Source organism: Eumetopias jubatus, unplaced genomic scaffold (assembly GCF_037043125.1).
Source record: "Eumetopias jubatus isolate StellerSeaLion01/CBP00866 unplaced genomic scaffold, mEumJub1_p1.0 scaffold_10, whole genome shotgun sequence".
Lineage (NCBI taxonomy): Eukaryota > Metazoa > Chordata > Mammalia > Carnivora > Otariidae > Eumetopias > Eumetopias jubatus.
The window spans coordinates 55,495,396-55,508,206 of record NW_028274816.1 but is presented as its reverse complement, the minus strand read 5'-3'; positions in this window follow the sequence as shown (position 1 = coordinate 55,508,206).

Sequence of the window (12,811 nt, the reverse complement as noted above, 5' to 3'; positions counted from 1 at the left end):
CGTTCCAAACCAGCATTAAGCGCTTTGCAGGCCTTGGCTTATTTAAACTTAACAACAACCCTGCGGTGTAGGGGCTACTATGATCCCTAATTTGCTATTAAGGAAACAATCTCAGAGAGGTACAGCCACTGCCCGGGGATCACACAGCTTGGGAACGTATTCCTATTTTGAGCCAAAGAGTCATCAACAGGGCTGATAGAACTTAACAGAGTTTGGTGGAGGAGTATGGGAGGGGAGAGTTCCTTAAAAGAAATACAAAATTACTAACAAAATTGGGTATGGGGGCGCCTGGGTGGCTCAGTCGGTTAAGCGTCTGCCTTCAGCTCAGGTCATGATCCCAGGGTCTTGGGATCGAGCCCCGCATCAGGCTCCCTGATCAGCGGGGAGTCTGCTTCTCCCTCTGCCTTTATCCCTACTTGTGCTCGCTCGCTCTCTCTGATAAATAAATAAAATCTTAAAAAAAATTGGGTATGAACGTGAAAATTTAGAATATGAAATAACAAATTACACATTTAAAAGGGCTGACAAATAGCACAAACATTGCAAAATCCCAAAAGATAACGTAATGTTTTTATTAATTTACTGCCTGACACACCTCTTTGGTAGTCGCCTACTTTTTTGGCTGCAAATACTTATTTCATAATATCCTAATCTGCAGAGAGAAGAGAAAAGTAAATTATCTTCCCTCTAGTATGCTTGATGGAACTTTCTTTTGGTCCTTATAGTTTAGAAAAACTTTCACCTTCACAAGTCAGTATGGGTGATGTCATCGAAACATTTTGGAAATTTGTGAAAACTTTCACAAAGTTTAATTCATGTTAGCTATGTTTTGGAAGATGCTTTCATGGACTAGCTTCTGGCTCAGTCTTTTTTTTTTCTTTTTAAGATTTTATTTATTTGAGAGAGAAAGAATGACTGGGGATGGAGGGTGCAGGCAGAGAGAGAAGCAGGCTTCCCGCCGAGCAGGGAGTCCAATGCGGGGCTCAATCCCAGGAGCCCAGGATCATGACCTGAGCCGAAGGCAGACGCTTAACTGACTGAGCCACCCAGGCGCCCCTCGCTCAGTCCTTTTAATTACTGACTCACCTCCATTGCACAAGTGCTTGTGGAGTGAGTCACTAGAGCATAGGGTCATGCCACAATAGACTATGGGGCCTTGTACCTCCTGAGTTAGCACCTCCAACAATAGGAGCATTCCTGGAAGCCATTCCTAAACCAGGACTGCTAGTTAGGTAATTTAAGTATATCTGAAAGCGGCTGTGAACCATATCACTGTATCCCATGAAACCCAACCTAAACGTATCCTCAACTCACCTTCCTCTCCGCTAGATCCCACAAATGCCTGAGGCTACTCCAGCACCATCCACGGTAAGAGAAGTACAACAGGGGGGAGTAGAATCGCAAAAAGACAGTAGTCTTCACCAACGGCATTTTTTAAATATCCTCCTTTTGCAAATGTTATGAAGACCTCAGACCTTAGGAACGCATTAAAGGACTTTTGCAAATCAAGGTCCTGAAGCTGGCATGGGCTTGACTATGAACCCATCCTGAACACCAGTCATCATGCACTTGAGTGTCCATTGTGTGCCAGAGGCTAATGCCAAAAATCTTGCCCTGAAGCTTAAGGGCCAGTCCTGCCATTGCCACCAACTGGTTGTGGGGCCCCCTTCCCTCTAAGAGTTTTTCCACTTATAAATTGAGTATTGCTAAAAAGACTAACATCTAGGGTTGTTAAGGAGGCCCAGATATAAAGTTCACAAAACAGTCCAGTTAAGAACTTGGGCTTTGCAGTCCTAGAGGCCAGGATTAGAATCCAAGACACATTGGGGAGGGAAAAAAAAAAAAAAGGAATCCCAAAGCATCCTCTTACCAGCTGTGGGAGCTCCCATAAGTCATGCCTCTTCCCCGAGCTTTGCTTCCTTCATCCATAAATGGAGTTCAAGTCATTCCTTCATTCATCAAGCATTTACTGAGCATCTGCTATACTCCAGGCACTTTTCTGGGTGCTAGGGGTAGGTACATCAGTGAACAAAGAGAAAAAGTCAATGCCTCATGAAAGGGAAACAAAGAATTAAATTATAAACAAATAAATGTATATATGTCAGATTGTGGTAAGTGCTCCGGAGAAAATAAAACAGAGTAAAGGGGACAGGGTGTTCAGAGGTATCTCAGACAAGGTGACTTAGAAGAGAGACCAGAAGAAAGTGAAAGAACCAGCCTTGCGGGTATAGGGGTAGAACATGCCAGGAAAAACAAACAGTGAGTGCAAAAGCCCAGAGGTGGGAGCCTGCCTGATGCATTTAAAGAACAGTGAGGGGGCGCCTGGGTGGCTCAGTCATTGGGCATCTGCTTTCCGCTCAGGTCATGATCCTAGGATCCTGGGATCGAGCCTCTGCATCGCATCATCAGGCTCGCTGCTCAGTGGGAAGCCTGTTTCTCCCTCTCCCACTCCCCCTGCTTGTGTTCTCTCTCTCACTGTCTCTTTCTCTGTCAAATAAATAAAATATTAAAAAAAAAAAAAAAGAACAGTGAGGAGGGGCACCTGGCTGGCTTAGTTGGTAGAGCATGTGGCTCTTGATCTTGGGGTCGTGAGTTCGAGCCCAGTGTTGGGGGTAGAGTTTACTTAAAAAAAAAAAAAAAAAAAAAAAAACCAGGGAGGAAATCAATACTGAGTGAGTGGGAGTGTGGAATAAGACACCTGGGAGGGAGCCAGAGGCCAAGTCATGCAGGGTGTTGTAAGCCGTTGTGAGGTCTCTGGGTTTTGCTCTGAGATGGGACCCATTGAAGGTTGAGGGCAGCAGGGACACTTTTACTCATGTCTTAAGTGGTGATGCTGGTGGCTGTGTTAAGAATAGGCTGTTAAGGGGCACCTGGGTGGCACAGTCAGTTGAGCTTCCTGTTCTTGGTTTCGGCTCAGGTCATGATCTCATGGGCTGTGAGATCGAGCCCCGCATTGGGCTCCGTTCTCAGCATGGAGTCTGCCCGAGTTTCTCTCTCCCTCTGCCCCTCCCCCTGTCTCTCTCGCATTCTCTCAAATAAATCAGTAAATATATTTTAAAAGAATCAGCTATTAAAATAATTCGAATGAAATAAAATAGTGCCACCTGTGGGAAACATTTTGGCAGTTCCTCAGAAAGTTAAACATCGGGTTACTGTATGACCCAGCAATTCCACTCCTAGGCATTGACCTAAGAGTGTTGAAGACTGGTGTTCAGACAAATATTTGTACATGAATATTCACAGCAGTACCATTCATAATAGCCAAAATGTGACAACAACTCAAATGTCTTCTATCCATAGATGAATGGATAGACAAGGTATGGTACATCCATGCCATGGAATATTATTCAGCCATAAAAAAGAATGGAGTATTGGTCCATGCTACAACATGGAGGAAGCTTGAAAACATGCTGAGTGAAAGAAGCCAGACACAAAGGTCACACATTGCATGAGTCTATTCATATGAAATGTCCAGAGTAGGCAAATCCGTCGAGACAGAAAGCAGATTAGTGGTGCCAGGGACTGGGGGTGGGGGTCACTGTTTAATGGGTGTGAAGTCTCCTTTGGGGATGATGAAAGTGTTTTGGAACTAAATGGAGATAATTCACAACACTGTGAATGTACTAGATGCCTCTGGCTTGTGCCCTTTAAAATGGTTAATATTTTAAGCAAAAGATTTAAAAAATCATTCAAATGAGAGATGATGGCGGCTTTTATGAGGGTGGTAGCAGTGGAGGTGGTGAGACGTAGTTAGAATCTGCATGTTCTGGAGGTAGAGCTGACAGAATTCGCTGATGGATTGGGTGTCGGGAGGGAGATAAAGAAACGAGTCGAAATGATTGCGAGGCTTTTTGATCTGAAGAGCTGCGAAGATGAAGTTTCCATTTATTGAGATTAGATGAATAGCAGGTGGGGGGCAGGGAGAAGCAGGGATCAGGAGTTTGGGTTTGGACATGATGAAGTACCTAACAGACTTCCAAGTGGAAGTGTTGAGAGGCTAAGTGAATATATGAGTCTGAATTCTGGGGTAAGGTCCAGCCTAGAGAGATATACGAATTTGGGAGGCCAAGAGAAGACCAAGCACTGAGCCCCAATGTTTAAAGACAGGGCGCCTGGGTGGCTCAGTCAGTTAGGCATCTGACTCTTGATTTCGGCTCAGGCCATGATCTCTGGGTCATGAGATCGAGCCCCATATGGGGCTCTGTGCTGGATGTGAAGCCTGCTTGGCATTCTCTGTCTCCTTCTTCTTCTCCCTCTTTCTCCCCACCCTCAGCTCACAAAGAAACCACAGAGAAGGAGCAGCCACTGAGATAGGAGGGAGATCATGAGTGCGGAGGGTCTTGGGAGCCAAGGGAAGAAAACAAACCTAGGAAGAGGGTGTGACTATCATTGGGAAGGCTCAAGTGACATGAGGGCTGGTCACTGGACTGTTGGATGGAGCCACTTGGAGGTCACCCGTAACCTCAAGAGTTGATTTGGCCAAGTGGTGAAGCCAAACCCTGGTTGGCTGATTCAAGAAGGATTGAGGGAAAGGAAGAGGAGACATTAGTACAGATCTCTTTCTCTCTCTTTTTTTTTTTTTAGGGTTTTGCTGTAAAACCATAAAGAGCAGCAAAACACTGGAGCTTAATTAGCTAACAACCTTAGCTAGTTGAGGTTAATAAAGCATATTTGTATTAAAACGTGTTTGATGCCAATGAGAATGATCCAGAAGAGAGAGGATGATGGATGGTGCAGGAGAGAAAGGGGAGAATTGCTTGATTTATGTCCCTGAGTAGACAAGAGAGGATGGGATCTAGTGCCCACTCAGAGTGTTTCCTTATCTAACAGGAGGGAAGGCAGAGAACAGGGTCTCAGATGCAGGTAGGAGGTAGATGCCCTGGGAACCTTCTGATGGCTTCTCTTCTCTCCCTGAGAATGGATCAGGGTCAAGGGTGAGAATGAGGAGAGGGGTGGAGCTAGAGGTTCAAGGCGGGAGGAGAAGGTGTGTAGTTATTCCAGGAGCGTGGGAGAAAGAATGGACGTGAGGAAGGTTTCCAGGTGGTCCCCAGGTGAGTGATCATGTAGGATGTGTTTGTGTCCAGCCACATTCAGCTGGTGCAGGCACAGAGTAGGCAGAAAGCTGGGTGAGAATTGCCCATCGGTCTCATTCACATAAAAGCTGGGAACAGGACCCGGTGCCCAGGGAGTGCTAGAAAGGAGGACAACTGTAATGGCTGGAAATGCTTTGATTTGGGAAATAGAGCGGCTATGAAAAGGTTAGGGACCAGGGTCTTATCCAATCCTATCCATTTACAGATAGGGAAAAAGAGGCCCAGGTGGGTCCAGGTTTCCCACACCTTAACACGATTAAAAAAAAAATTTTTTTTAAAGATTTTATTTATTTATTTGACAGAGAGAGACACAGCGAGAGAGGGAACACAAGCAGGGGGGGTCGGAGAGGGAGAAGCAGGCTTCCCGCCGAGCAGGGAGCCCGATGTGGGGCTCGATCCCAGGACCCTGGGATCATGACCTGAGCCGAAGGTAGACGCTTAACGACTGAGCCACCCAGGCACCCTGATTTTTAAAAAAATTTTTAAAGATGTTATTTATTTATTTGACAGAGATTGAGAGAGAGAGAGAGAGAGAGAGAGAGCACAAGCAGGGGGAGCGGCAGAGGGAGAGGGAGAAGCAGGCTCCCCGCTGAGCAGAGAGCTCCATGTGGGACTTGATCCCAGAACCCTGAGATCATGACCTGAGCCAAAGACAGATACTTAACCAACTGAGCCACCCAGGCGCCCCAACATGATTTTTCTTTAATGTGAGGTGCTATAATTATTATGCTTATAAAATTTCCCAATAGATAAACCCATGATCAGATTTACTGAGGCCATCAGCAAACGTACCCCAAGCTCCCCTGGATTGTCCTGTCTGGTTATTACAGCTGATTAACATAGAGCAGTCATTAAGCCATAGGTGTTTTCCTGTATGTCTCAGTGAGAGGCAGTGAGTTGGTTAATGAGCCTGTCTGCCTGGGTTTGAATTCCAGCTCTGCTTCTTAGAGTCTACTTCTCCGTGTCTCAGTTTTCTCATCTGTAAAATGGAGATGATAACAGCAGATGTGCCTCATAGTGTTTTTTGTGAGGAATGAATAGGTTAATACATGTAAAGCTCCTAGCATAACACCTGCCATGGAGGGAAACACAAAATAACCATGGTCATTATCATATCATTGAATCCCTTTAACAATCTCTTTAACAACAAATGAGAGGTACTATTATGATCCCTTTTCTACTGTGACAGGAACTAAAGTATTAAAGGGTTAGTATTGGGGCACCTGGGTGGCTCAGTCATTAAGCGTCTGCCTTCGGCTCAGGTCATGATCCCAGGGTCCTGGGATCGAGCCCCGCATCGGGCTCCCTGCTCAGCGGAGAGCCTGCTTCTCCCTCTCCCACTCCCCCTGCTTGTGTTCCCTCTCTCGCTGTGTCTCTCTCTGTCAAATAAATAAATAAAATCTTTAAAAAAAAAATAAAATAAGGGCGCCTGGGTGGCTCAGTTGTTTAAGCAACTGCCTTTGGCTCAGGTCATGATCCTGGAGTCCCGGGATCGAGTCCCACATAGGGCTCCCTGCTCAGCAGGGAGTCTGCTTCTCCCTCTGACCCTCTTCCCTCTCGTGTTCTCTATCTCTCATTCTCTCTCTCTCAAATAAATAAATAAAATCTTTAAAAAAATAAAATAAAGGGTTAGTATGCAAAGCCTTACACACACACACACACACAGCTTGTAGTAATTCTGGTAGAAATGAAGACTAAAGCAGCCCAGAGAAGCTAAACTGATCTACATGAGTACATAAAGCAACATTCTCACATCCACTAGATGGGCCAAAATTAGGTGGTCTTGGAACACCGAGTTCTGGGGAAGTATATGAAAGAATGGGTCATCTGGCATGGCTGGCAGGAGTATAAATAGGTGCATCCTTGCTGGAGAACAATCTGGGATACTTGGAGAAATTAAAATTGAGGATGCCTGACAACCCAATTTCTCCACTCTCCAACAGGCCTATACATGGAATACGTATGAGGATGTGAATCGTGTGCAGTTTAGAGGCAAAGAATTGGAGGGAATTTGATGTCCATCATTAGGGCTTGAGAAGCAGAATGTGGACTATATGGTGGGATACCCCACAACCACAAAGAAGAGAAAGATGCAGACGTCAGTGCAGTGCTTAGTGAATGCCTGGTGCTAAATGCTTTAAGACACCAGCTGGCAATGATCCTATGAGAAAAGTGCCATTTTTATATATTTATATACTTATTTTTCTTAAGAGGGAGAGAATCTTAAGCAAGCTCCACGCCAGCCCGTGAGCCCAACGCGGGGCTCGATCCTATGACCCTGAGGTCATGACCTGAACCTAAATCAAGAGTCGGATGCCTAACCAACTGAACCACCCAGATGCCATTGTTTGGCAACCTCCCATTCTACACAGAGAGGTTAAGAAATTTGCCCAAGGACATTCAGCTAGTATGGGTTACTTAAACCCAGGCAGCCTCTCAGAATCCTCTCAAGACTCACTCACCCTGAGCTAGAAATAATCATAGCCACACAGAGAGCTCTCAAAAAGCACAATGAAAAAAAGATAATGAGGTTTGTGGCCCAGTGACACTGTTGCAAATTTAAAACACACACAAAGAAACTAACTGTAAGGATACACATGAATCTTAATAAAAGAACAGAAGAAGGATGGAGGCCAAAAATTAAGCACGCTAGAGAGGATGCCTATGGGAGGGGGACAGATGAAAGGGGGAAATTTCTAAAATTAAATTCAACCAAAGATGATTGCATAGAATCGCCTCAAGTCCGTGTGCTTGTGGTTCCAAGGCAGGAAGCATTGAGACTCCTGGGAGGGGAGGATAGCAGGGTAGAGGGGGTGGAGGGGGCGCATGTACCTTGGAGAAGCTTGGTCAGAGAAGAGGGGCCAGTGAGAAACAGAGGCAGGCTGGTAAAGTTAAGAGGGTCACTCTGCAGCCAGGCTGCCAGGGTTCAAATCCCAACTCAACCCCAAGGAACTCGACTTCCCTGTGCCTTTGTCTCCTGTACTTTTTTTTTTTAATGCCAATGTGGGGTTTGAACTCACAACCCCGAGAGCAGGAGTCACGTGCTTTAGCGACTGAGCCAGCCAGGCATCCACCCTCCCTAATATTTGTAAACCCATACCCTTGAGAGAGACAACACGGAAAGCCCCTTCTTCGCCCACGAACCTAAGGCAAGAAATCTATATTGCTTCTGGATGTTCTTATGGAAAGCCCATTTTTCTTTCTCTTGGATACAACACAGTATATGATCTGACTTGCCTTTTAAAAGGCTGGCTCTGGTTGCCGTGGAAAGGGGGCAAGAGTAAAAGCGGGGAGCCCAGGAAGAGGCTCCTGTGAGAGGGTCCAATGGGGAGCCGTTGGGGGCCTGCACCTCAGTGGTGTTGACAAATGGGGTGGGCGAGACAGGGTCAGATTGAGAATCGAAGGGCGCGGCAGGAAAGGTTTGCTGCTGGATTGGATGTAGGTGTGAGGGAAAGAGGGGGTGTCAAGGGCGAATACAAGGTTTTTGGCCCCAGCGACCGGGAGAGTTTGGAATTTATCCCGGAGGCAGTCGGAAGTCATAGGAAGATGTTGAGGCTGGGGGGGGAGGGGACTCGGTCAGATGCCATAATCACCAAGGAGGCAGCCAGGACTGGGAACACAGGCCTGGGAGAGAGGCCACAAGGATGGATTCTAGCCCTGGCTCAGCCCCCAACTCACTGTGGGCTCCTGGGCAGGACAAAACTGTTCTCTGGACCTCCATTTCTCCATCCTACAAAGAGCCTGGTAGGAATAAAAGACCCCTAAAGGCCCCCTCGGGGCAAGTATAGTTTTGGTCCAAGATTCTCTGACTCAAATACTCTCAGGATCAGATAAATACCCAATCATTATTCAAGGACCAACTGCTTCTTTTTAATCCTTCTCCCCGAAGCCCCCTTGGACGGGACACAGAATTTCTCTGGTCTAGGAAGGAGGGGCGTGATATCAGTGACAACAGCGGGCAGTATTTCTTGAGCACACATTCTGTGCCAAGGGCTGTCCACGCTCTATCACACTGTGACCAGACAGGAGCCCTGAGAGGTGGGTGCTTTATTTTCAGCCCCCATTTGTAAATGGGCAAACTGAGGCTCTGAAGAGCTGAAATGATTTGCCCAAAGCCACGTAGGAGCACCAGGACTCCAGTGATGTCTCCCCACCTGCACAGCTACCTATCACCCTGGTGCAGCCAGCCACCAGCGCCTCTCACCTGGATGGTCACAATCACCTTCTCATTGGGCTCCTTCTACCCCCCACCCCCACACACACCATGTTTTTCATACGCAACCAGAAGGATCTGTAATAAAGTCTATGTCAACTTACGTCTCTCCTCTGCTCAAACCTCTCCCACGGTTGTCATCTCACTCCAAATCAAAGCTAGGGCTTTACAGTGGCCCTCAAGGCCCCACACTGTCTACTTCCTGCCTTACTGGCCTCATTCCTCCCACTCTCCCCTCCCCCACTTGTCTCTAGCTTCCCTGGGCTCCTCTTTCTTCCTCCAACATACCAGGTGCACTCCTGCCTCAGGGCCTTTGCACCTGCTCTTTTCTCTGCCTGGATCCTTCTTCCCCCAGAGACCCATATGGCCCACTCCCTCACCTCCTCCTGCAGGTCTCTGCTCAAATGCCACCTCCTCAGTGAGGCCTCCCCTGTCTATTATATTTAAACCCAAAGCCCTACTCTCACCCCCTTGTACCCCAACCCCTCATCCCCCTTCCCTGATATGTTTTTCTCCACAGTCCTTATCATCTAACATCCTATATATTTTATTTATTTATTTTTTTTTACTTCTCTTGCATGTTGATTGTCTATTTCCCTAGAATGTGAGCTCATGAGGTCAGGAATTTGTGTCTATTTTGTTCACTGCTATATCTCCAGGGCCTAGAACAGTACCCAACACATAGCACATGCTTAATAAATATTTTTGTCAAATGGATGAGTGAGGATCTGTCTTCAAGGCTGATGCTCGTAACCACCATACACTGTGTTCAAAACACCGTGTTAACTCTTCATGTGTTGGCTTCTGATCACATCTCTCCATCTCTCCTGCCTCTGCTAGGGTCCGGGCAAAGAGCCCCTCCTCCCTGGAGTCTGGCTCCAACCCAGCCCCCAGGCTGGCAACCCCTCCATTGCCCCTTTGATGCCCATGCCACTCCCCTGTGTAAAACCCTCCAACGACTCCAGGATTGCACCCCAAACCGTCACGCTGGGGTTTTTCATACTGTTGGTCACAACTGGTTAGGGGACTGTGAACCCAACCAACATTTTTCAGTTGAAAAGAATAGAAGGGAGTCTGCACACATCGTGTAAAACATAGTATAAACGAAGGTATAGGTGAAGTATGATTTCATGAAACTTTTGTTTCAGTGTTATATGCATTGAATGATGATATAATATCTCTTACCGTGGGTCAAAACGGTTTGCAAGCTCCTGCACTCCACAGTCCTGACTCCTAAATCCCATGCACAGACGGGATGGAGAGTATTAATATTAGCTGAGATTTCTCTCTTCGCTGGCTGGGACCCAGGCCAAGTGGTTTCACCTGCTTTGGTTCTTGGACTCCTTGCCGCACCCTCAGCACTCTTACGATTCCCAGTTGACAGATGATGAGATGAGGCTCAGACTGGGGAAAGCCCATGCCTGAGGTCACAGAGCTAGGAAAAAGAGCCAACCTCCCTCCTCAGACTTCCCACTTGCCAGCTTGCCCTGCCCCTTCCCATCTGCTCCCCGTCTACACGGAGCGCTCAGGTGTGCCAACCCATCCTCAGCGCCCCAGGTGCAAGGTGCCTCATAGATCCTCCAACACCTCGGCTGGTGGTACCATTTGAAGTCCCATTTTGTGGGCCGGAAAACTGAGGCTAGCAAGCATTTCCAGGAATCCACCATTCCATCACCCTTCTCCAAACTTCTTTAAGTGGGAGGAGAGAGAAATGGCTAAGGCCATGTCTTTGACTGCCTGGGTTCAAATCTCATGTTTCAAAACTGGGTGATCTCAGGCAGCCTCTCTGGGCCTCAGTTTCCTTTCCTGCAAAATGGGAATAATAATAGTACTTACCCATAAGGCCATGCTTAAGACTTAAATAAGTTGGAGTACATGCAAAGTTCTTAGTTCAGCAGCCACACCCCTCTGTTGAGAATCATCCCAACAGCCCTATGTAATTAGATTACTATGTGCCCCCCAACATTGTTGCAGAGACTCAGAGGCCCTTGCCTGAGTTCATACAGCTAGAAAATGGGAGAGTGAGAATTTGGATACAATTCTGGGCTGGGCTTTTAGCCACTGAGTCACAATAACCCTTGGGGTATTAGTATCAATAGCAACAGCAGGAACATTTTCCAAATTAAGGAACATGAGACTCAGAGAGGGTAAAAACATGCCCAAGTCACACAGCATGTAAATGTCAAAGCCAAGACTCAAACCCTGGCTTGTGTGTGTCCAGGGGCAGGCTGACCTTTGTCCCATGAGTCCCTCTGTAAAACTCTGATGGAGCAGGAGGAAAAAGCACGTCGAGGGGTGTCTGGTCTGGAGGGTCTTGCATCCTTGGCTCCAGCCCCTCCCTCCCCACCATAAGGTGACTGCTCCCCTGGGGGCCCTGGGGTGGAGGTACCGGGGTGGCACGGATGATGGCAGAGGGTGCAGCAGCCCCCTCCTCTGGCCTCTGATTGGGGCCCTGCAATCCCCCAGGATTTGGTGCTTGGAAAGCTGACGTTAGGTTGCTATGGCAATGGGTTTGGGGCGGTTGCCATAGCAGCAGAACTAGCCTGGGTTTAAAAATATCTAGGAGGAGGTTTGTGTTTGTGTGTGAGTGTGAGTGCGTGACCAACCGTGCTGTCGTGTGTGTCCAAATAGGAGGGCTTGGGGGGGGGGTGTGAGCTGGGGCTGCAGGCATGACTTGGGGGTGGGGGCTGACCAATACTCGGGATTCCGTGTGTGTTGAGCATGTCACTGAGTGGCCTGTGAGGTCTCGTGCATTTTGTGCATTAGACTACGAGAGCCATGTATCTAAATGTGTGTGATTATCCAATTTGTGTGGAAGGCAGGATTGGGTCTGTTTGTCAGTCTATATATCACATGTCACTAACATGTATGCCTTATGTAACATAGGTCATTTATGTCTTATGGCTTTGATCATGTACTTGTAACTTCTCAGCTTGTGTGTGGCCAAGTGTGGAGTTATTTTGGCTTTGAACATGTGCACCTGGGACATACTTGGATATCAGATGTGTGTCTATCTATTTTTGCATGAGAGCCTGTGATATTTATGGTCCACATGACTGAATGTGCATTATCCATTATGGGAGTGTGTGTGTGTGTGTGTGTGTGTGTGTGTGTGTGTGTGTGTGTACCTATCCCCATGAATCTTCTTCATACATCAGAGTGCCTGTGTGCAACTGTTGAGTATACACCTGTGTGTCTGCAGGAGGCCTGGTGTGACTGTGCGTGTGCTGGAGATGTGGAAATTCATGCCATACTCCATGGATGTTGGGATATGTACCTGTGTGGTGTGAGTATATGTGAATCAAAGGGTCTAAGGTGTGGATCTCAGCCTGACCCCGGTGCCTCCCTGCATCTCTCTTGCCTCTTCCTTGTCTCCATAGCAACTAGCTCCTCAGCTCCCTCCAGGAAGATGGAGGGGGAGGATCCAGACTGCAGTGGACCACAACCCCCTCGAATCCCCCTTGGCTCCGGGGACAATGGGGGGGATGGGACAGATGGGAGGTCA